The sequence below is a fragment of the Microtus oregoni genome, unplaced genomic scaffold (assembly GCF_018167655.1).
Source record: "Microtus oregoni isolate MIOR12 unplaced genomic scaffold, Mior012 000016F_ref0000370, whole genome shotgun sequence".
Classification (NCBI taxonomy): domain Eukaryota; kingdom Metazoa; phylum Chordata; class Mammalia; order Rodentia; family Cricetidae; genus Microtus; species Microtus oregoni.
Window position 1 is genome coordinate 2,735,095 of NW_024543075.1, and position 20,537 is coordinate 2,755,631.

The 20,537-nt window shown below is 49.0% G+C and overlaps 1 non-coding gene across 1 annotated transcript; it reads right to left on the minus strand.

Moving 5' to 3' along the window:
- Positions 1 to 11,337: 11,337 nt before the first annotated feature.
- LOC121458178 lies at positions 11,338 to 11,440 on the minus strand. The gene has a single exon (XR_005975817.1). It is a non-coding gene; the product is annotated as a U6 spliceosomal RNA (small nuclear RNA).
- Positions 11,441 to 20,537: the final 9,097 nt, after the last annotated feature.

Consider the following 20,537-nt stretch of genomic DNA (forward strand, 5'->3'; position numbering starts at 1 on the left):
TCCTAACCATCCAGGGAGGCTACACCCCATCATCCCAGGATCTAGAGAAACGGCACCATTATCGGGGCCTCTCGGGAGGACCTCCTGCCTGTGCTTTGGCATGGGTTGTGCACTCCCACTGCTACACCAGGGCCTCATAGCCTCCTTGGGCATGGTGTAATGCTACAGTGTCTTTGGACATGACACACTGAGCTTTGAGACTCTATCGGAGACTCCAGGGATGTGAACCCTGACCTCCGCAGTGCCCAGGTGAGTCTTCCATCCCCTATACATATGGGGACACATGCCCTATCATGGTGGAACTCACTGAACGACTGGATGCATCTCCTAAGGGCTTCAGAGAACTGGAGTTCGACCCCATCTATCATATAGCTTTATGAAGGCCTCACACACACATTGGTTTGTGGTCTCTGTCCAAAGAAACCATAGAATGGTGTCTTTAATCTACTCTTGTGAATACCTGGGGGTACATGCCCCAAATATCCAACTGTCTCTGCAGCTGGGTGACCTGTTCCCTGTTCATTTGGGAACAGGAGCTCCATTCTGTGGTCACCAGGGTCTTGGACAGCCTGTACCCCATTTTCTGAATTGCCTATTGACACAAGGTACATAGGACTGCACGTCAGGCCGGAGGCCCAGGGCCGGCGCCACGTTCCTGTGGTTTTGGACACGCCGCTCCCGGGCATCACACCACTGTGAGCGTCCTATTCACCCTTGTCTCCGTTCTCTGTGTGCCATTCATTGAGCTCTGGGCTGCCTGCCCACCCCCAGTCGCCCAGGTGTCTGCACTCTGTACCTGCGCCCCCTGAGCTGAGCCCGCACGAGAGCTGACTGCTGAGTTCTCATCTCTGTGTCCCATGGGTCTGAGTGCGTGCTACCTACACCCCACTAACTGAACATGGAGTTCCCACAGTCCACTGTACCGCGGGTCTGAGTTTCCCACTCACGGGCTCTTTAGCGTTTCCATCCTGGTAACCCCAGGTCCTCAAAGTGGCCTTCTGGAAACATCTGAGCCTTACAGACATTAGCCAGTTCCTTGCTTTGAAAGGTATAGTAGCTTCTTTATGTTTTTGAGACAGGGTCTTGTGTAGCCCAGGCTAGGCTAGAACTCACTAGGTAGCTGAGAATGACCTTGAAGTTCTGATCCCCCTGCCTCCACCTCCTGAGTGCTGGGATTGCAGACTACCAAGCCTGGTGTACAGGGCTGTGGGTGAGCTCAGGGTCTCATGCATCCTAGGCAAGAACTCTAGCCATTAGCTTCATCCCCATCCTTCTCTGGTCGATTCTGTCACCCTTTCTTGGAGTTCTTATGTGGGTATTTTGCCCACCAGAGAACTGGAGACCCGATACCTCGCTTGTCTGGGTGTCTGGGTAACTTTTGCTCTTAGCACCACAGTGGCTAGGTTCCAAAAGTCCCACTTTCTGATGCTCACTGTCCTGTATGCTTCTGTCTGAGGGTCTCCATGTTCCACCCCAGTTGTCTCTGCATAAGTGCAGCAGGCACCCACATCCCGGTGTCTGTGTGCTGTGTACAAGTTCTCAGATCTGAGCACCTTCCACACCTTCCCACAAGTATAGTGGTCACTTAAGGCTGGACACAGTCCTGTCTCTTTACCTACATATCTGGAGATATGGCGATTGTGGCTTCTAAACAGAGAGCTTATGCTCAGGGTTCCCAGCTAGCTGCACCCTGCAACCTCTTCCTGGGAACCCTTGCTTTTCTGGGTGTCTGGCAGCCTGCCTCTTATTCTTCTAAACTGCTAGGTAGGAAAGTCTTCAAGAATCACGCCACAGCTCCCCCGCCCCAGTTTCCAGGGTCTCCGCCAACCCTCCCCATCACCCAGGAGCTGTGCGCCAACCCAAGAGTGCTGGCTGACGCTGACATGCACCCCACTCCGAGGCCCCGTCTTCCTCTTCATCATCGCCTGAGGTTTGGACAGCTTGTCCTCCTTCACCAGGGTCTTTGGCAGCCTAACACCCCACTGCCTGTCTCTCACGTAGGCCCACATCCCAAGGCAAGGGCCCCCAGCAGCCGTTCCAAGTTCCACTGCGTCTTTGGACGTTCACTGCCCATTCATCACAAGCGGGCGTCACGGCCCATGTGAGTCCATATCCCTTCTGGTCCCGGTCTCTATTCATGCGTGGCGCCAGGCTGGCTGCTTTACCTTCTGAGAGCCAGAGTTCCTGCTGTGGCTATCTGAAGACCCCCCACAATCTAGCAGCATGTGGGAGATATGAACCCCACTGATACAAGAGTCTGGGTGTCTTGCACCCCCATAACAGAATTCCACAGTGCTTTACCTGACACATACCAGTGTGGAGGTGAAATGACCTTTGAGTGTGTCTGAAATTGGGGCACTGTCCCTTTGTAACCCCTATCTGAGTGCCTTAATTGAGTATATCTGTGGATCTGAGTACTGGGGTGCACTGTTCCCTATTCTACCAGGGTTTCTGGGTGGTATGTGTTCACAACTACCTCTTATTAGACCTCACATAGGCCCATATCCTAGGTAGGGGCTCCCGGGTGGCCAGTTCCAAGCTCCAATGCATCTTTGGATGTCCTAACCCATTCAGGGGTGTCTGGGCCCAGTGAACCCATTCATCCCTGTCTCAGGGCCTCTGTACTCTATTCATGCACAGCTCTGGGCAGCCTGCACCCCGTCCACCCCCATCTCACAGACAGTCTGTGCATTGTCGCCCCTTTTCCAGGAACAGCTGCCGGGCAGCCAGCAGGCACATTCCGGGGTTTGGCCTGAAGCCAATGCAAACCCTAGCTTTGCTGGCGCTAGCAGCAAGCGGGGCGCGGGCTAACCAAGGAGAGGAGGGCAGGCATGGAGGGAGTGTGGAGACCCTCAGTTTGGGGGCATGTGATCAAAGGCTTCCCTAGACACACACTGTCCTCCACCCAAGGGAACATTGGGAAGCCAAAGCCAGCCTGGGACAGAGGCCTGTCTTGAACTGGCTGCCAGCAGGAGCAGCTGTATGAACAGTGTGGGAGGAAGAGCCCTCCACCACAGCCGCTGTTTCCTGACCAAACTCCCTCAGCTGCCCACCCACAGACAGCCCACTGGCAGAATCATCAGCATCAGCCTGGGCAAGGTCCCAGGCTGGGGGGGGCGGGGCAGAGGTGAGCATGGGGTCTTATCTCTGTTCCTGTAGACCCTAGTCCCTCACCAACCCTAGTGGGGACCCCCCCCCCCAGTGCTGGGAGGGTCACTGGAAAGTGAGTGTTGGGCTCCTGGGCCCACTCAGGCTCTCTAAAAGATGGACACTGGCTTCTCTTGTCTCCAGGCCAATAGGAGACAGAGAAGAAGTGATTTCTTGGGGTCACATGGTTGTGACCTGGTGGTCCAGAAGCCTGTGTGAGGGAAGACCTGGTCTACTTTCCAGGGTCCTTGATAGACAAACTGGTCATAGTTCTCCAAGTATGTGTAAGTTATCCCCGTTCTCTGGGTGATGTGGGCCCTCGGTATCCTCTGAGGGTAAGAGACCGTCTGTGTTTGCTGGGTAAAAATGACCATCCATGCTCTCTGAATGTGAAAGCACATGTCTGACTATCCGGATAACTAACTAGTTGGTGTCTCTGAGTCAGGGAGGCTTCTAGGGCCAGACCTCTGGGCTCCTTTCAGGCCCCAGTCTGGAGCACCTTGCCTTCTTGCTCTGTTTGGCTGGTCTGGCTTGCTCTCTGCAGCCCTGGATAGCCCGCAGTCTGGTCCTGGTGTAGGGTACCCTCTTTCCTGTCCTGCCAATTATTCAGGATCTTACCTCCCTCCTGTCCACTGCTGTTCCACTGTCCCAAGGTACCCGCTTGTCCCAGAGATCTGGCCCTGATTCTACCTGGTTTTTGTTTTTCTTTTTGTTAGAATAGACAAGAAGCACCTTCAAACAAGCCAGGTTCTTTTAATGGCGGCTAAGGTTTTTCTAAATTTATCTGATGGGTTTTTTTGATAGACAAAGTATTGTAGAACTACTGCAGCTATGTGGGATCCCTACTCTGTGGGGTCCCTGCTGTGCAGAGACCCTGTTCTGGGGGACCCTGCCATATGGGTACTCTGCTGTTCAAGGATTCTATTCTGGAAGGTTCTGTTGTACAGGGACCCTGCTTCAGAAGACCCTGCTATGTGTGGGTTCCCTGTGCTGAGGGATCCTGGCATGCAGAAACCCTGCTCTTGGGGGAATCCTGTGTAGATCCCTATTCTGTTAAACCATGCTATATAGACACCCTGTTTAGGGGGACCCTGGTGTATAGGAAGTCTGCTGTATGGGGACCCTGTTGTGTGGGTATCCTGCCCTAGGAGTCCTTCTGTGCAGGGCCTCTCCTCTAAGGGGACCTTGTGTGTACAGACCTGCTTTGCAGGGGACTACAGTATAAAGATCCCTGGACAGAGTTACAGTGATTCCCTGGAACCTAAGGCAGTGGACTCCAAGTTCAGAAAAATAAAGTGACTCAGGTAACCATAGCCCACAGTCTTTCTTTGTGAACACAGCAGGTCTCCCCAAACCTAGGGAGGGGTGCCTGGTTCACTGATGTTGGGGCCTGGAAGTTATTGGAGAGCCTCACTATTGGCATAGAATCTGCAAGTATGTGCTGGTCCTTGAGCGGGTATAAGGATGGTTCAGTATTTGACCTTCAGGGCTCTTTTCAGCCTTCTGGGGTCAACCCAAGGGCGGTTACTGGTCCTAGGAGAAACAATGATCCAATCTGCACCCAGAGGTCAGGCATGGCAGGCGCCAGGCTCACTCAGGCGCCAGGCAAGGCTGAACCAGCCAGGCTCCCAGCTCCCCCTGCTGTCTGTAGGCTGCTAGGCCTGACCTCCCGCTCCTGTGGACCCCTGCTCTCTCCTGGGCCCCAGCCTAGCTCCTCTTTGGCTGCGCAGCCCAGACCAGAAGGCTGGCAGGCGTTTGGGCGCCCCCTTCCGTACGCATTCCTCTTGCAGGGTCCCAGCAAGCGCGGAAATCTGACTCTCCTCCTCACAGAGGGGCTGTCCTAAGCCCCTGACTGTTCAGATCTCTGGCTTTCTGAGCAAAAATCTGTGGGAGGGGGGAAGACTAAGCTATGCCTTCCCCCAGACCCACCCGAACAAACCCTAAGTAGGCAGAGAAGTCACTGGGACCCCAGGACATCAGCTCTCTTGCAAGAGACTTTAACATCCCAGTTGAATCTTCCTCAGTCCTTCACCCAGGGTCAGGCCAGGACTAAGGCCTCAGTGTTTAGGTATCAGAGACCACTGCTGAGAAATATCCTAGAGCAAGACACCATGACATATTCCAGACCAGAAAAGCAGGTGTGTGAGACAAGAAGAGACGACCACCTAGTAGAACAAAGAGGGCATCAACTCCTCAGAGGCAGGGAAATGAGAAGCCCTGCAGTGACAGCCCTGCCATCAGGGAAAGTAGTACCACATTGTCTGCTCTCTGAGGGTTGGAGGCTCACAGGGCAGGCAGAGGAATTTGGCAGAAACACCTGGAAACAAGTGCCCTGGACCATACACCTGTTTCCAGGTGTTTCTGCCAAATACCAAGCAGGTAATGGCTGAGGTGAGGAGACTTCACTGACCCGAAGCAAGGAAGGCAGAGAGCACAGGCACTGGGTCCCCTGGGAGTCAGGCAAGCAAGTGGCCCTGGACCACATGATGAGGCAACTTCTACCTGGAACCTCCGGGAAGTGCAGCCTGCTCTTCTACCCTGTGTGGAGTACTCACATAGCCATGTTCAAGGCCGCGTGCACATGCAAATTTGCACAGATATGCAAATGCACAAGAGCACACAGGCGTGAAAACACAGTCTCTATCTGAAAGGTAAGAGGCCTCTTGACCTCCAGGTGACAAAGCGATGCTCTAGCCTCAGTGGTGGTGTGTCAAGGCCATGGGCCCGCCCCAACAAGAACCGCATCTTGGTTTCACAGCATCCTAGCTCCCATGTTAACCAGCTTCACCTGCCAGGAGTCTTGAATGGAATATGCATCCTAGAGGCCCTGGGCCCGGGCTGGTGGGCAGACCCTGGTGGATAAGGGCTGTTCCCCTGCACAGGCTGGGCTGCCAGCCACTTGAGCAGTGCTTGATTCGAGTCCATGCTTTCCCCAACCCTGCCTCACTCCTCACCGTAGCCGTAACCTTTGCTTCACACATGGGCACTGATAGAGGCCAGAACCTAGTCCAGACCCAAACACAGCCTTGTCTGGCAGGGTGGGGAAGAGGCCCACTCTTCTCTAGCACCTTCTAAATGTCCTCTCCTGCCTTTCTTGCCCCTGCCCATTTTAGTGTACCCAGACTATGTGTGGAGGGTAAGAGCTTTCTGTGCCTACCTTTTCTGGGACTAAGGTGCCCTATGTCTCCACCTCTGATGCCTCTGCAGGACCAGGGTCTGCATGGATGGAGGAACAGAGAGGCTGTAGGATGCCACCTCTCCCATTTACATCTGCCTGAGCAGGGCCTCTGTCAGCCTCCCTCTCCTCATGTGCCCTCCCTGGAAACCCTGCCAAGATTCTCAAGCTTTGGAAACAGCCTTAAGGGTCAAATAGGTCTACCTGATGTTCTAGTCCATCCTGCAGAGAGTGCTCAGGGCTGTCAAGTTATGGCAATCAGTGGGGTCAACCTTGGGCCTGTGACTCCCTACCTAGCTGGGAGTTACTCCAGTTACTGAGCAGCTATCTGGGTCACAGAAGTATTTAGGCCTGGGTCTGATTCTGGGGATTTATTACTAGGGGCCTCTTCTCCTTGGTTTTGCTTGACAGCCTCGGAAGGCTTGTAGATGCCTGGTCAACTTCCCTGTACCTGTGGTTGAGTTTAGATTTCTGGGTCATCCCAGACCCAAAGTATGTTTGTGTACCCATGTGACCCTGCATCCTTGTGAGCCTCAGCTCAGTGCCAGGAACCACCTATGGGCCAGCGATGTAACTCTGAACATGGCTAGAGACTATTGCCTTTTCTTCTCTGTAGCCAGGAGCAGCATCAGCCCCTGTCTCTGAGGTCTCCTGTGACCACTAGATGAGCAGCCCCTGGTGGGAATGGCAGCTGAACTTTACCCTTGCTCTCACTGCCTGTGAGGACACGTTACTCTGCAGGCCGCTATAGTGTCTGCCTGGTCTGCCATGTTTTCCCCAGGCTTCACCTACTAAAAAATCATTTCCTCACTTCCTCCTCTTCCATGCGTACCCGCCCATCATCCACCTATCCATCCACATGTCCACTCACCCACCTCTCTACCCACCATCCATATACCCACACATTTACTCATTCATTTATCCAAGCATCCATCTACCGACACACACATTCACACACCCGTCTATACAGCTAACCATTATCCATCCACCCATCCAACCACCTATTCCCTCCATCTCTCCATTTACCCATTCCTCTGTTCATCTCACCCATCCATCCACCCCCTTTTCCCCCCTTTCCCTCCCCATTTTCTTCCCTTCATTCTTCCTTTTCTCCTTCTCATGTTTGACTCCATGTCATCCTGGTTCGCTGGCCCATTTTCCTGGTCAAAGAAGTTATTGAAGACATTAGGCCTCAAAGACCAGCCAGGGTGATTCGTCTGAGGCCAGTTTGTTAGGAGCATGGAATCTTCTGAACAATAGTACCTGCTGGTCTGAGGAGTCGTCACCTATGGAATTGACTTTGGAGAGCTGCCACTGGGCAGAGCAAGCTGCGGGGGTGGGGGGTGGGGGCTCACAGACCCTGGACCTGCTATTGAAATGACTGTCCATGATGAGTTCTCTGCCTCAGTGTGGGTGCCAATGTCTCCACAGGAGGTCTGAACATAATCTGACCTCCCATGCCATTTGGGTGCTGGGCAGGGGGAATGGTGCAAGCCCTCCAAGCCCCCTCCAAGGGGTCACCCCCCCGAGGCCAGAAGCTCTCCTGTGACCCCTCACCAGTAGTCTTGGGACCCCTCTCCTCCCTGCAGTCAAGAGTATCCTCAGGTTACTCTGCTGAAAATTGCCTGAAATAAATTCTCCCTGGTGGTTAAGACTGCTGGGAGGTAGAGGTCCTGACAGCAGCCATGTCTGCTCTCAGTTTGGTTTCATGGTGTCACACTCATGTAAACTATTTTTACAGCTTTGAAGTCTAAATGACAAAAGCCCAAAAAACTCCCTGCCTCCCTGCTCTTCTCCTGCCTGTTAAGCCATCATTTCTTTTTTTTAATCTTTCTTTCTTTCTGTCTGTCTTTTTTTTATTTTGGTGTGTCTGAAGGATGTGTATACACATGTGTACATGCATATGTGAAGGCCAGAAGATCTTAGATGTCATTTCTTCAGGGACCATCCACCCTGGGTGTATGTGTGAGGGTGTGTATATGTGTGTTCACGTGTGTGCTGGTGTGTGTGTGAGGGTGTGTATATGTGTGTTCACGTGTGTGCTGGTGTGTGTGTGAGAATGTGTATATGTGTGTTCACGTGTGTGCTGGTGTGTGTGTGAGGGTGTGTATATGTGTGTTCACGTGTGTGCTGGTGTGTGTGTGAGGGTGTGTATATGTGTGTTCGCGTGTGTGCTGGTGTATGTGTGAGGGTGTGTATATGTGTGTTCACGTGTGTGCTGGTGTGTATGTGAGGGTGTGTATATGTGTGTTCATGTGTGTGCTGGTGTGTGTGTGAGGGTGTGTATATGTGTGTTCGCGTGTGTGCTGGTGTGTGTGTGAGAATGTGTATATGTGTGTTCATGTGTGTGCTGGTGTATGTGTGAGGGTGTGTATATGTGTGTTCACGTGTGTGCTGGTGTATGTGTGAGGGTGTGTATATGTGTGTTCATGTGTGTGCTGGTGTGTGTGTGAGGGTGTGTATATGTGTGTTCGCGTGTGTGCTGGTGTGTGTGTGAGAATGTGTATATGTGTGTTCATGTGTGTGCTGGTGTGTGTATGAGGGTGTGTATATGTGTGTTCGCGTGTGTGCTGGTGTATGTGTGAGGGTGTGTATATGTGTGTTCGCGTGTGTGCTGGTGTGTGTGTGTGAGAATGTGTATATGTGTGTTCACGTGTGTGCTGGTGTGTGTGTGAGGGTGTGTATATGTGTGTTCATGTGTGTGTTGTTGTGTATGGTGCATTTCTGCAGATTCATTTGCATATTCAGGTATATATGTGTGTGTTTGCACTCACTTGGCGTGCATATGTATATAGGCATATGTGTGCACATGTGTGTGTCTAGATCTAAGGGGGAACATGTATTTGTGTTGTATTGTGTTCTGCTACCTATATGTATGTGGATGCATGTGTCTGCATTTGTGTATGTAGATTGGTGTGTGCAGGTACATGTATGTTTGCAAATACTTATGTGTGTATAAGTGCAACTGTGTGTAGAATATGCATGTCTGCAAGTGCATGTGTATATGCAGGTAAGTATGTGTAAGTACATCTATAATAAAAGTATGTGTGTGTATTCAGGTACACACAAATAAGTAAATATAATTAAAATAAATTATAAATAAAGGAAGACTCAAAAAGACAAACTGCTGTGTCTCCTGAGCAAAGCTCAGGAACTACAGAATACAGGCTTGCAGCCTGCTGACCAGAGCTGAGCTCCTGGCCACACTCACCTGCAGAGGGCGAGGGTGGGCTGGAGGCTGCAAGCATTTGATGAAAGAGTGCACATCACACTGACATTCTGCTATTGAGGAGACAGGAATACTGGGGTCCAGCTGCAGTATAGGGCGAGAAGGCAGTTGTGACTAAATGGGCACGTTCAGCAGCGGCTGTGAGTGCACATTTCCTTCCACTTTCTCACAGCTCAATAAAGTGCAGAAGAATCCCATAAGCAGTGAAAAGGTCATGCAGGGGAGGGTGGTGGTGGTGCAGGGGTATCTACCACTCTCCAAAAAGACTCCTGAGAAGCAGCAAGGAAAGGCAGATAATTAAACTGTACAATGGCAAGTGACCCACGCAGGCACTTCACAGCAGTGCCTCCCAGCATTTGGCAGGGTTAGTGGCATTTCTCAGGATGGAACCCAAGGACTTACATGTGCTGCGAAGGTCCTCTAACACCGAGGTGCTCCCCAGGCCTCTTTTGCTTTTTATATTGAGACAGGGTCTCATTAAGTTGCCCAAGCTGGCCTTAACTTGAGATTCGCCTACAACAGACTTCCATGTAGCTGGAATGAGAGCTTGAGCCACCAGGCCTGGCTGCTCATCGAAATTGCAATAAGCATAACTCAAGGTGCTCATTTGAGAAACGGGAAGTTCAGTTTACCACAAGAATAAGCAAGGAACTGGTCAGCAGTGACTCCAAGTCCATCTTGCCAGGCATGGGAAGGCCATGATCTGGTCAGGAGTGGCCCGGCTCCCCAGGCCTGGGGAGGCTGTGCTGCTGTTGAGATGCACATGGGACCAGTGCACTGACTTGTACACACACGTGAAGACAGTGTGGAGGTGTGGAAATGATCATTCATATCTTTAAAGTGTTTGCACAGATGTGCGAGTTGCAATAACTAAAGCACATGCTACATATACTGTTCTGAATATCTCAGCATAGGAAAAGAATGAATAAAAGCTTCTTTATTTCTTTTTTGTTTGTGTTTTGGAGGGGTTTTATTTGTTTGTTTATTTGCTTTTTGAGACAGGGCTTCTCTATGTAATAACCCTGGATGTGAGCCTATAATTAGTGATCCTAGAGAAGCTAAATAAGGAGAACCCAAAGAAAAACATATAGGCATCCTCCTGAATATTAACCTTCTTCAGGCGATGAAAGGAGACAGAGACCCACATTGGAGCACCGGACAGAAATCTTAAGGTCCAAATCAGGAGCAGAAGGAGAGAGAGCACGAGCAAGGAACTCAGGACCACGAGGGGTGCACCCACACACTGAGACAATGGGGATGTTCTCTCGGGAACTCACCAAGGCCAGCTGGCCTGGGTCTGAAAAAGCATGGGATAAATCTGGACTAGCTGAACATAGCGGACAATGAGGACTACTGAGAACTCAAGAACAATGGCAATGGGTTTTTGATCCTACTGCACGTACTGGCTTTGTGGGAGCCTAGGCAGTTTGGATACTCACCTACTAGACCTGGATGGAGGTGGGTGGTCCTTGGACTTCCCACAGGGCAGGGAACCCTGATTGCTCTTTGGGCTGACGAGGGAGGGGGACTTGATTGGGAGAGGGGGAGGGAAATGGGAGGCGGTGGCGGGGAAGAGACAGAAATCTTTAATAAATAAATAAATTAAAAAATAAAAATAATAACCCTGGATGTTTTGGAACTCGATTTATAGACCAGACTGTCCTCACACTCATAGAGATCCTCCTGCCTCTGCTTCCTGAGCGCTGGGGTTAAAGGCATGTACCACCATGCTCGGCTGTGCAAGTTTATTTCTTAAATTCTTTTTTTGACAGCTAAAAAATGTTTTAGAAATATGGAATGTTTTGTGAATTTGTATATCATCTTTGACAAGGGTCATGCTAACCTCTGTAGAGTTCCAGTTTTAGTATGTGTGCTGCCAAAGAGAGCATATTAAATTCTTAAGATGCTAAAGATGTTCACTATTCCACCTGAATTTGTGGAGCTGCACACACGAGTGAGCACATAGGACCAAGAGCAAGACACCCTCCAGGAGCAGGAAGCCTAGGGTCAACCCAGTTAACTATCACTGCATCGCAATGCCCAGGGCTAGCATTAATTGCATTTGTGTGCATGTGTACATGCATGCATGTGTGTATACATAAACTTATGTATGTGGTATACATGTATGTGAGTGCATGAGCTCATGTGTGTATGATATATATATATATATATATATATATATATATATATATGGTATGAGTACACATATGTGCAAGAGCTTGTGTGTGGTGTATATGTCTGGGAGTGCATGTGTGTGCTTTAGTGGTGTTTATGTGTATGTGAGAATATATATGAGCATGAGCTCTTTTGTGTATGTATGATGTGTGCATGTGTGTGAGTTATGTGTGTGTGCTGTACATGTGTGTGCATGTATTTATGTTTGTGAATTCATGTGTGTGTGCATGTTTCAACATTAGCCTCCTTGTCACTCCTAACCTCGTGAAGAGCCAAGCGTGGTCCTATGTAAACGTCTACTGTAATTTACAGGAAACTATTAGGTTGTTCCCTTAGAGTCAGGCCCTTGTGGGTTCCCACAAGGCCAGGGTGAGGCCTCAGTTCCACATCCTCCTCAACTCTTTTTCCTGTTTCCTAACTGTCAGTCATTCTGAGTGGCAGGAGGTGAGAACTCGTGGTTTCTATTTTAATCTCCACGATTCTCAGTGTGTTGGGTATCTGCGGCAGTTGGCTGTGGAATACCCCTCGTGAGCTCAATTGTTTGAACTTGGTCCCCAGTGGTGGTGCTGTCTGGAAGGCGAGGGAATTTCTGGAAGGTGGGACTTAATTTGAAGCTGCTCAAGGGAGCTGTGGTATGACTTTTCCAGGGGAGTTATGAACAAATGTCTGTTTATCCCAAGTACGTCCCAGACAACAGACCAAAAGTCTGTCCATCTTAGTGAGCCAGCGGGACTGGGGTACAACTGACAGAAGTATGGGTGGGGTGCACTTACAAGAGCATGGATAGCTTACAGTCAGCTGCAGCACCGAAAAGCCCAGCCCAGCATCAGATAACTTGGTAAAGCAGCATCCCTGGAGATCCCTGCACAGCCTGCAGGCAGTTCCACTGAAGAGTCTCCTCTCCAACCATCGTTACTGCTCATATAATCTCAGGAGAGGCCTTCCATGTCTTATGTTCCATGTTTCCTTTGATCTTAAGCACACTCTCAAGAAGGGAATGCTTCGGTTAGGAAGAAGTAATTGCACAAAAGGTTAGAGCCAGTCTAGGAGTTTTGACAGCTTTCCTTTGCTCCTGGTTGGCTAAGATGTGCACAGCTGCACAGCCTACTGTCACCATGGCTTCCTCCCCTAGGATGGACTGAATCAAATCAGTCTCTGAGCCAAAATAATCTGGATTTGTTGACATTGCTCACTCTTTGATATTTGGTCACAGCAACAAGAAAAGCAACTGCTACATTGTCTCTCAGTAGTGTGTGTGTGTGTGTGTGTGCTGCTACAGCGGCTCTGTCTGTAGTGTGTGTGCTGCTACAGCGGCTCTGTCTGTAGTGTGTGTGCTGCTACAGCGGCTCTGTCTGTAGTGTGTGTGCTGCTATGGTGTCTCTGCCTGTAGTGTGTGTGCTGTTACAGCGGCTCTGTCTGTAGTGTGTGTGCTGTTACAGCGGCTCTGTCTGTAGTGTGTGTGCTGCTACAGCGGCTCTGTCTGTAGTGTGTGTACTGCTACAGCGGCTCTGTCTGTAGTGTGTATACTGCTACGGTGTCTCTGCCTGTAGTGTGTGTACTGCTATGGTGTCTCTGTCTGTAGTGTGTGTGCTGCTACGGTGTCTCTGTCTGTAGTGTGTATACTGCTACAGCGGCTCTGTCTGTAGTGTGTGTGCTGCTACAGGGTCTCTGTCTGTAGTGTGTGTACTGCTACGGTGTCTCTGTCTGTAGTGTGTGTGCTGCTACGGTGTCTCTGCCTGTAGTGTGTGTGCTGGTAAACTTGCTTAAATATTATGCCTGATGTCTTTTAGAGTTCTTTGTTTCCTTCTTAAATTTTGAGAGCCCACAACCTCTTCTTGTCCCAAATCCATCGTTGGATAAGTGAATGGCATATTTTCTCTAAGCAGTTGGATTGTCTGTTGCTATTTCTTTTCTTTTTCATTAAAAGGAATTTTTCATTTTAAGTTTTATATTTATTTATTTTGCAGTGGTATGAACTCCTGCTATGGCATACTTGTGGAGGTCAGAGGTCAGCTCATCCGAGTCAGTTCTCTCCTTGCATGGTCTGGTCCTGGGGAATGGACTCAGATCTCAGGCTTAGAGGCAAGCACCTTTCCCTGCTGAGCCATCTCGCTGGTACAGAAGGGATGCTTTATTATGTACACAATCGCCCAATGTGAATTGTCTTTAGAAAGATACTGCAAAAACAAACAGGAGGAATAATAAAACAAATATATTACATTTAGAAGAAAACAGTTGCTTACTTAAGACTTTGTTTTAAAAGGGGAAATTTAGAGGTGTGTCAAACATTTTAAACCAAAATAAATTTTTGTTTTGTTTTTAATACGTTGAAAGAAGAATAACACAGCTCTGGGTGAGTCAGTGTCATTAAGGGAGCCACCTGGGCCACAGAAAGCACGCTGAGAAACGCTGGTCTAAGCCACCCCCCAACAGCTCTTCTTTAACACACTTTACTGGTGTGTGCTTTAATTATCTCCTCCTCCTTGTTCTCTTCTCTCCTCCTCCTCTTCTTATTAGCCTTCCTTCTCTTCCCATGCCCCTCTTCACAGGGTCTAGCCTGACTTAATCTTGGAAATCTGACCAGGACATCAAGGAAATGAAGAAAAGACAGTCATACACACACACACACACACACACACACACACACACACACGCACACGCGCGCGCACACACACACACACACACACACACACAGAGAGAGAGAGAGAGAGAGAGAGAGAGAGAGAGAGAGAGAGAGGGGGGGGGGGGGGGCTAGAATCAGGAGGGCCCTGCTCACTCTGACTGAGCAGCACCAACCTTAACAGGTTTATTTTGCACATCAGAAGGACAGATTAGCTAGTCTCATAGGAGGTCTCTGTAGGGGAGCAGTCTCAGGTTACAGTCATGGGTGGGGGGAGGAAGCTGCAGTAGCTAGCTGTTACGTACACTTATTGACACATTTTTCTTTGGGCCTCTAGCTCACAAAAAATGACAAGGAGACTTATTTTTAATTATGAAAGCTTGGCCTTAGCTTAGGCTTGCTTCTAACTAGCTCTTATAACTCAAATTAACTCATAGTTTTAAATCTACATTCTTCCACACACTCGTGACCTCATCTGCATTTTGCCCACCCAGCTTCCTCTGTGTCTGGCTGTTGAATCTTTCTTTGTCCCAGAATGCTCTCTGCCCAGAAGTCCCTGCTATACCTCCTGCCTAATTATTGACCAGTTAGCTTTTTATTAAATCAATCACAGTGACATACTTTCACACAGTGTAGAGAAATATTCCACAGCATACACTGGTCAACCCTTACACACTGGTCAATCCTTTGAAAACTTTGGTACTTGGGCCAGAGGAAGGCTTTGTCAATTCCGAGCCTCATTGGTATAGGAAAGGCTTTGCTAAGCCTCTGAGCCTCGCTCAACTGATGGAAGGCATGGGTTTGAGGCCTTGGGGTTCTGGTCAGTAATACACAGTCACTCATGACCTCATCCATTCTGTATACATCCATTCAAGGCTTCCTCAGCTCCCCATGCCACTACTACCACCTCCTCCTCTTTCTCTTCCCCTCACTACCGCTTCTTCTTCTCCATTTTCCTTGTCCTTTTTCTTCAGGGCTAGGGATGAGAAACTGAGTCTAGGATGTGCCTAGCAAGGGTTCTATTGAGCAGATCACTCACACACTTTTCTCCCCCTCTTGTCAGTCAGCGTCTTTGGAAGAGCAAACATTTTCAAAGTCAACCAAGTCAGGCGCTTACATTCTTGTCTGCCACTTGCATTTTCGATGTCCTGAGATTCTTGTGTCACAACTGAGAGATTGCTTTGAGTCTCAGAAGAGACTGGGCCTTTACACTCCATTGAGACTACAAAACTGTATCTGTGGAATCTGCTGTGGCCGTTCTATTACATTTGGCTGATCCTCACTGATGACACAGGGTACCCAGTACCACAACTTCCTAGTAAATACGTTCCACTTGAAAAGCAGGTGGCTTTTAATAATGTCTTTTTTTTTTTTTAACATCTTGGCTCTTTTAGATTCCACACATGTTTTGTACTCCTACTGGCATCTTGATGGGCTTATATGAAATAAATCTCAAAGAGGAATCCATAGATAGTTGGTACTGGCAGTTCCAAGTCTCCTAACTGCTGAGTGCAGGGGCCAGGCTCTCAGTTCATTTAGCATCTCTGTTCTCATCATTGACTCTCCCTCCTCCTAGCTCGGTCCTTCCCTTCCCCACAAGCAGCAAGTGTCCCTGGGGACCACTGGGGATCATGGTGCTGCTGTTGCTCAGAACCAGGAAGCTGAGTCTCCTGTCTCATTGAAGAGGAGCACTGTGGAAGAGAGCTGTGTGACCAGCAGGCTACATCCCCCAGGGGAGCTGTGTGACCAGTAGGTGACATCCCCCAGCAAGCCCAGACTTAGAAAACTCCAGTCTTGTGAGGAAACAGCCCTCACTGTTTCGTGGACTGTATCTCCCCTCCTGGAAAGTCTACCTTCTGCTCCCTCCCTTTTTGCATTTTTAAAAAGATTTATTTTTGTTTCTGTGTTTATCTATGCGTTATGGTGTGTCCACCAGAGAAGTCAATTCAGATATGATTTTAAGACAATAAAAAGTCTTTATGAGCCGGTGACTACATTGAATGGTTCAAGATTCCAGTGTAGCCCTGAGCCTTTCTTAGGGTAATCTATTAAACACAAAAACAATGTTCTATGTTGGCATACTTCAGTTAACAAGAACAGTTAGTCAGAAGTGGAACTACAGAGCCAAAAAGCAAGATTAGTCCATTTAGAGACTTTCCTCAAACTATATACTTGGATAGATCCAGCCTTTGTTTTAGTTTTGGCAACCGGTGCTGTTTACACGCTAAATGTCATGTCCTGAACGGTACCTCCATCACAGAATCAGTTGTGCTAAGGTCTGAGCTCTGTTACATACGTAAGTGTGCATCTTATGTTTGCAAGTGTGGATGGAGGCCAGAAAAGGGCATCAAACCCCCTGGAGTGGTCGATGGTTGTGAGCTGCCAGATATGGGTGCTGGGCACTGAACTCAGGTCCTCTGGAAGAGCAGAAAGTGCTCTTAACCCTGAACCATCTCCCCATTCTGTCTCCTATTAATTTTCAGTCTATGTATTTAATCTGCATGTGGGAGTGGGGCAATGGCATGTGGAGGTCAGAGGACAACTTGCAGAAACTGGTTCTTTCTTTCACTACATGGGTCTTGGGGATCAGACTCAGGTTGCCGGACTTGGCCACAGGCCCCTTCGCCTGCTGAGTCATCTCACCAGCCCTGAGCACTTTCTCTCTGAGCGCCCTTGCTTCACAAGCATCATAGGCAGAAAGCATGGGGGTGATTCATTCCTCTGCTTTCTCTGGTGGCCCCAGAAGAACTACAGAGAAGCCTGGTTTTATGGAGGCTGGGAACCTCTCAAAGGAACTGAGACACCCCCTTGCCCCCTCCCACCCAAAAGAGCAGTTGGAAATCCTCAGTTCGGGAGCCGAATTGAATGCGGAGTGTTTAAGTCAGGAAGCAGAAAAATGAAATTACATTGGGAGGCTTAAAAGATAAGAGTTAACAAGGCCCATGCTGAAACTTCTGGACCATTGCAGATAAGGATGTTGTGTCATTCGCAACAGAATTTCATCTCCTACTTTTCAGAAACAGGCAGAAGGTCAGAGGGATTGTTCTGCACCTGCTGCTGCTCAAGTGCCTTTGGCTTAAATGGCCAGTGTGCCAGAACACCAGGGCAGGGATGTCAGACCAATGATGCATGGGCTGCTATGATGGTGGTAAGCTGTGTTTCCCTCCCTCCCTCCCTCCCTCCCTCCCTTCCTTCCTCCCTCTCTTTCCCTCCCTTCCTCCATTCTTCCTTCCTTTCTCCCTCCCTCCCTTCCTCCTTCCTTCCTTCCTCTCTCCCTCCCTCTTTCCCCCTCTCCCTCCCTCCCACTCCCTCCCTCCCTTCCTCCATCCCTCCTTCCTTCTTTCCTTCCTCTCTCTCCCTCCCTCCCTCCTTTCCTCTTTTTTTCCTCCTTCCTTTGGTTTGTTGAGACAGGGGCTTATGTAGCCCATACGGACCAGAACTTGCTATGTAGCTGAGGGTGATTTTGAATTCCTGTTCCTCCTGCTCCTGAGTGCTCAGGATTGCAGGCATGCACCACCATGCCCAGCTATTTTTCTTTTGGGGACACAGTGGTCGTTTGAGGGACAGGGTCTCATGTATCCTAGGATAATCTTGAATTATATTTTTTAAATTTATTTTATTATTGTTTGTATGTGTGTGCGCATTTCAATGTATGTGTGGCGGTCAGAGAACAAATCTGTAGAATCAATGTTCTCTTTCCACTTTTACACGGGTTCTGGGGCTAGAACTCAGGATGCCAGGTATGGCAGTACTTTTATCCCCTGGGCTATGGTGCCTGCTCCTTAGTCTTGAATTCTGCTGCCTCTATATCCTTAGGGCCGGGGTTGCAGCAATGTCCCACCATGTCTTGCCTGCTGGTTTCTAATTTCCACAGGATTCAGATCACACAGTCCAGAAGGCACAGAGCTTTTGAGTGTTTGCGGTCTGCACACACCTCTACCTGCTTCGTTGTCTGGCTGGTATGGGCCTCACAGCTGAGCAACTCGCTCCTGACCTGGAAAGAGTATGAACAATCATTTCTTCCGTGAAGGGTTGTAGTAGCTTCCAGAAAACACATTAGGGCCTGGGGATTTCATAGTTAAAACTTCAAAATAAAAATGGTTTCTTTTATTATTTTTAGCTTTGTGTGTTTATGTGTAAGTCTGTGTGTGGTCCCTGTTTGCATGAGAATATAGGGGCCCACAGAGGCCAGAAGGGGGCACTGAAACTCCCTGGGGCTAGAATGAGAGGGAATTGTGAGCCACCTGACATGGCTGGTACCCAACTTAATCTTCTGCAAGAGCAATATAACCTAATTACAGCTGAGCCAGCTCGTCAGCCTCTTTAGTAGCATTTTGATTATAAATTCAGCTACTTCAACAGGCACAAGGACATCTCTAGACTAGCCTCAATTTGGACGGTAGTCTCTCTTCCTAAGCAAAGGTCCTGGGGGGTCCTGAGTGCATCACAGTAATGGGCACCTCCTCTCTGTGTGAGTGGGGTTCAGCCTCAATGCACTCTTCGATGTCAGAGGCTAGGGATACGTGCTTAGCTGGATGTGCTGGTGCACATCTGTAATCCCAGCTCTAGGAAAGCCGAGGAAGGAAGCTCTGGAGTTTGAGGCCAGTCTGTGTTACACAAGTTCCAGTAACAAAGAGACCCTGGCTCAAGGAAGGGAGGCAATGTGGGGAAGAGACAGCTAGAATTGAGGGACATTTGAGGGATGATATGGAAATCTAGTGTTGTGGGAAAATTCTTAAAATACATGAAGAAATCCTAATGAGGACTTCTAATGATGGGGGTGACCGAGCCTCAACTGGCCTCTCATCACCAAAGAAGACTTCCGGTACTGGGACTGGGTTGCATTCAATTGAGTTGCTGGCGAAGGGGGTTCCATGGAAATCCCCAAACAACCCAGGCTGTTGCTAAGACAATGGGTTGCTCTCTAAAAACAGATTGTGGAGTCTCATTGCTTACACTCACACAGTTCATTGAACATGGAGAACTTGAGCTGGAGCCTACGTGGGGCCTTCACCCACCATGTTCTAGTGTCTTTGGTACAGGAAGAAACTCTCCAGGCTATCAAAAAAGAAACATAAGCACCAACCCAGCTACAAACCCTTTGATCTACATATATCCTGCCTACAAGATATACTAGGGCGATGGTAGCATAGAACTTGTGGGAATAGCCAACCAATGTCTGGTTGACTTAAGGCCCATTCCATGAAATAGAATCCATATTTGGTGCTGTTTGGGTGACCAAGAACCAGAGACTAGATATCTCAGAGACATAGGGTAAAACCAAATATTACTGCTCTAAAAAAATAATAATAAGTAACAATAAAATGACTCCTAATGATATTCTGCTATACTTAAATATCAGTCAATCATCATAGACTTCCTCCTGCAGCTTCCTCCTGCAGCAGATGGGAACAAATACAGAGACCCACAGCCAGACCTTGGAGCACGCAGCTGTAAATGGGAAGCCTCCATCAAATCCCTCTCGCACAGAGTTCAGGGAATCCTATGGAAGATGGGGTAGAAAGAGTGTAGAACAAGACCCTCTGAATCAACTGAGCAAGGCACATATAAACTCACAGAGACTGAAGCCGCATGAGCGAGTCTGCACCAGGTCCTCTGCGTATATATTATAATTTTCACTTAGTACTTTTGTGGGACTCCTGAGTGTGTGAATGAGTGAGTCTCTGATTTTTATGCATACTCTTTCTTTAAAGTGTTCTTTCATACAGCCAGGTGGTGGTGGGTGCACGCCTTTAATCCCAGCACTTGGGAGGCAGAGGCAGGCGGATTTCTGGGAGTTTGAGGCCAGCCTGGTCTATAAGAGCTAGTTCCGGGACAGGCACCAAAGTTACAGAGAAACCCTGCCTCTTCTCTCCCAAAGATCCACTCTTCCTACGTTTCCCTTCAGAAAAGAGCAGGCCTCCCAGGGATATCAACCAGACATGGATAACAAAATACAATAAGAATAGGCCCAAACAATCATATCAAGGCTGGACGAGGCAACCCAATAGGAGGAAAAGGGTCTCAAGAGCAGGTAAAAGAGTCAGACACAGGGGCTGGAGAGATGGCTCAGTGGTTAAGAGCATTGTCTGCTCTTCCAAAGGTCCTGAGTTCTATTTCCAGCAACCACATGATGGCTCACAACCATCTGTAAAGAAGTCTGGTGCCCTCTTATGGCCTGCAGATATGCA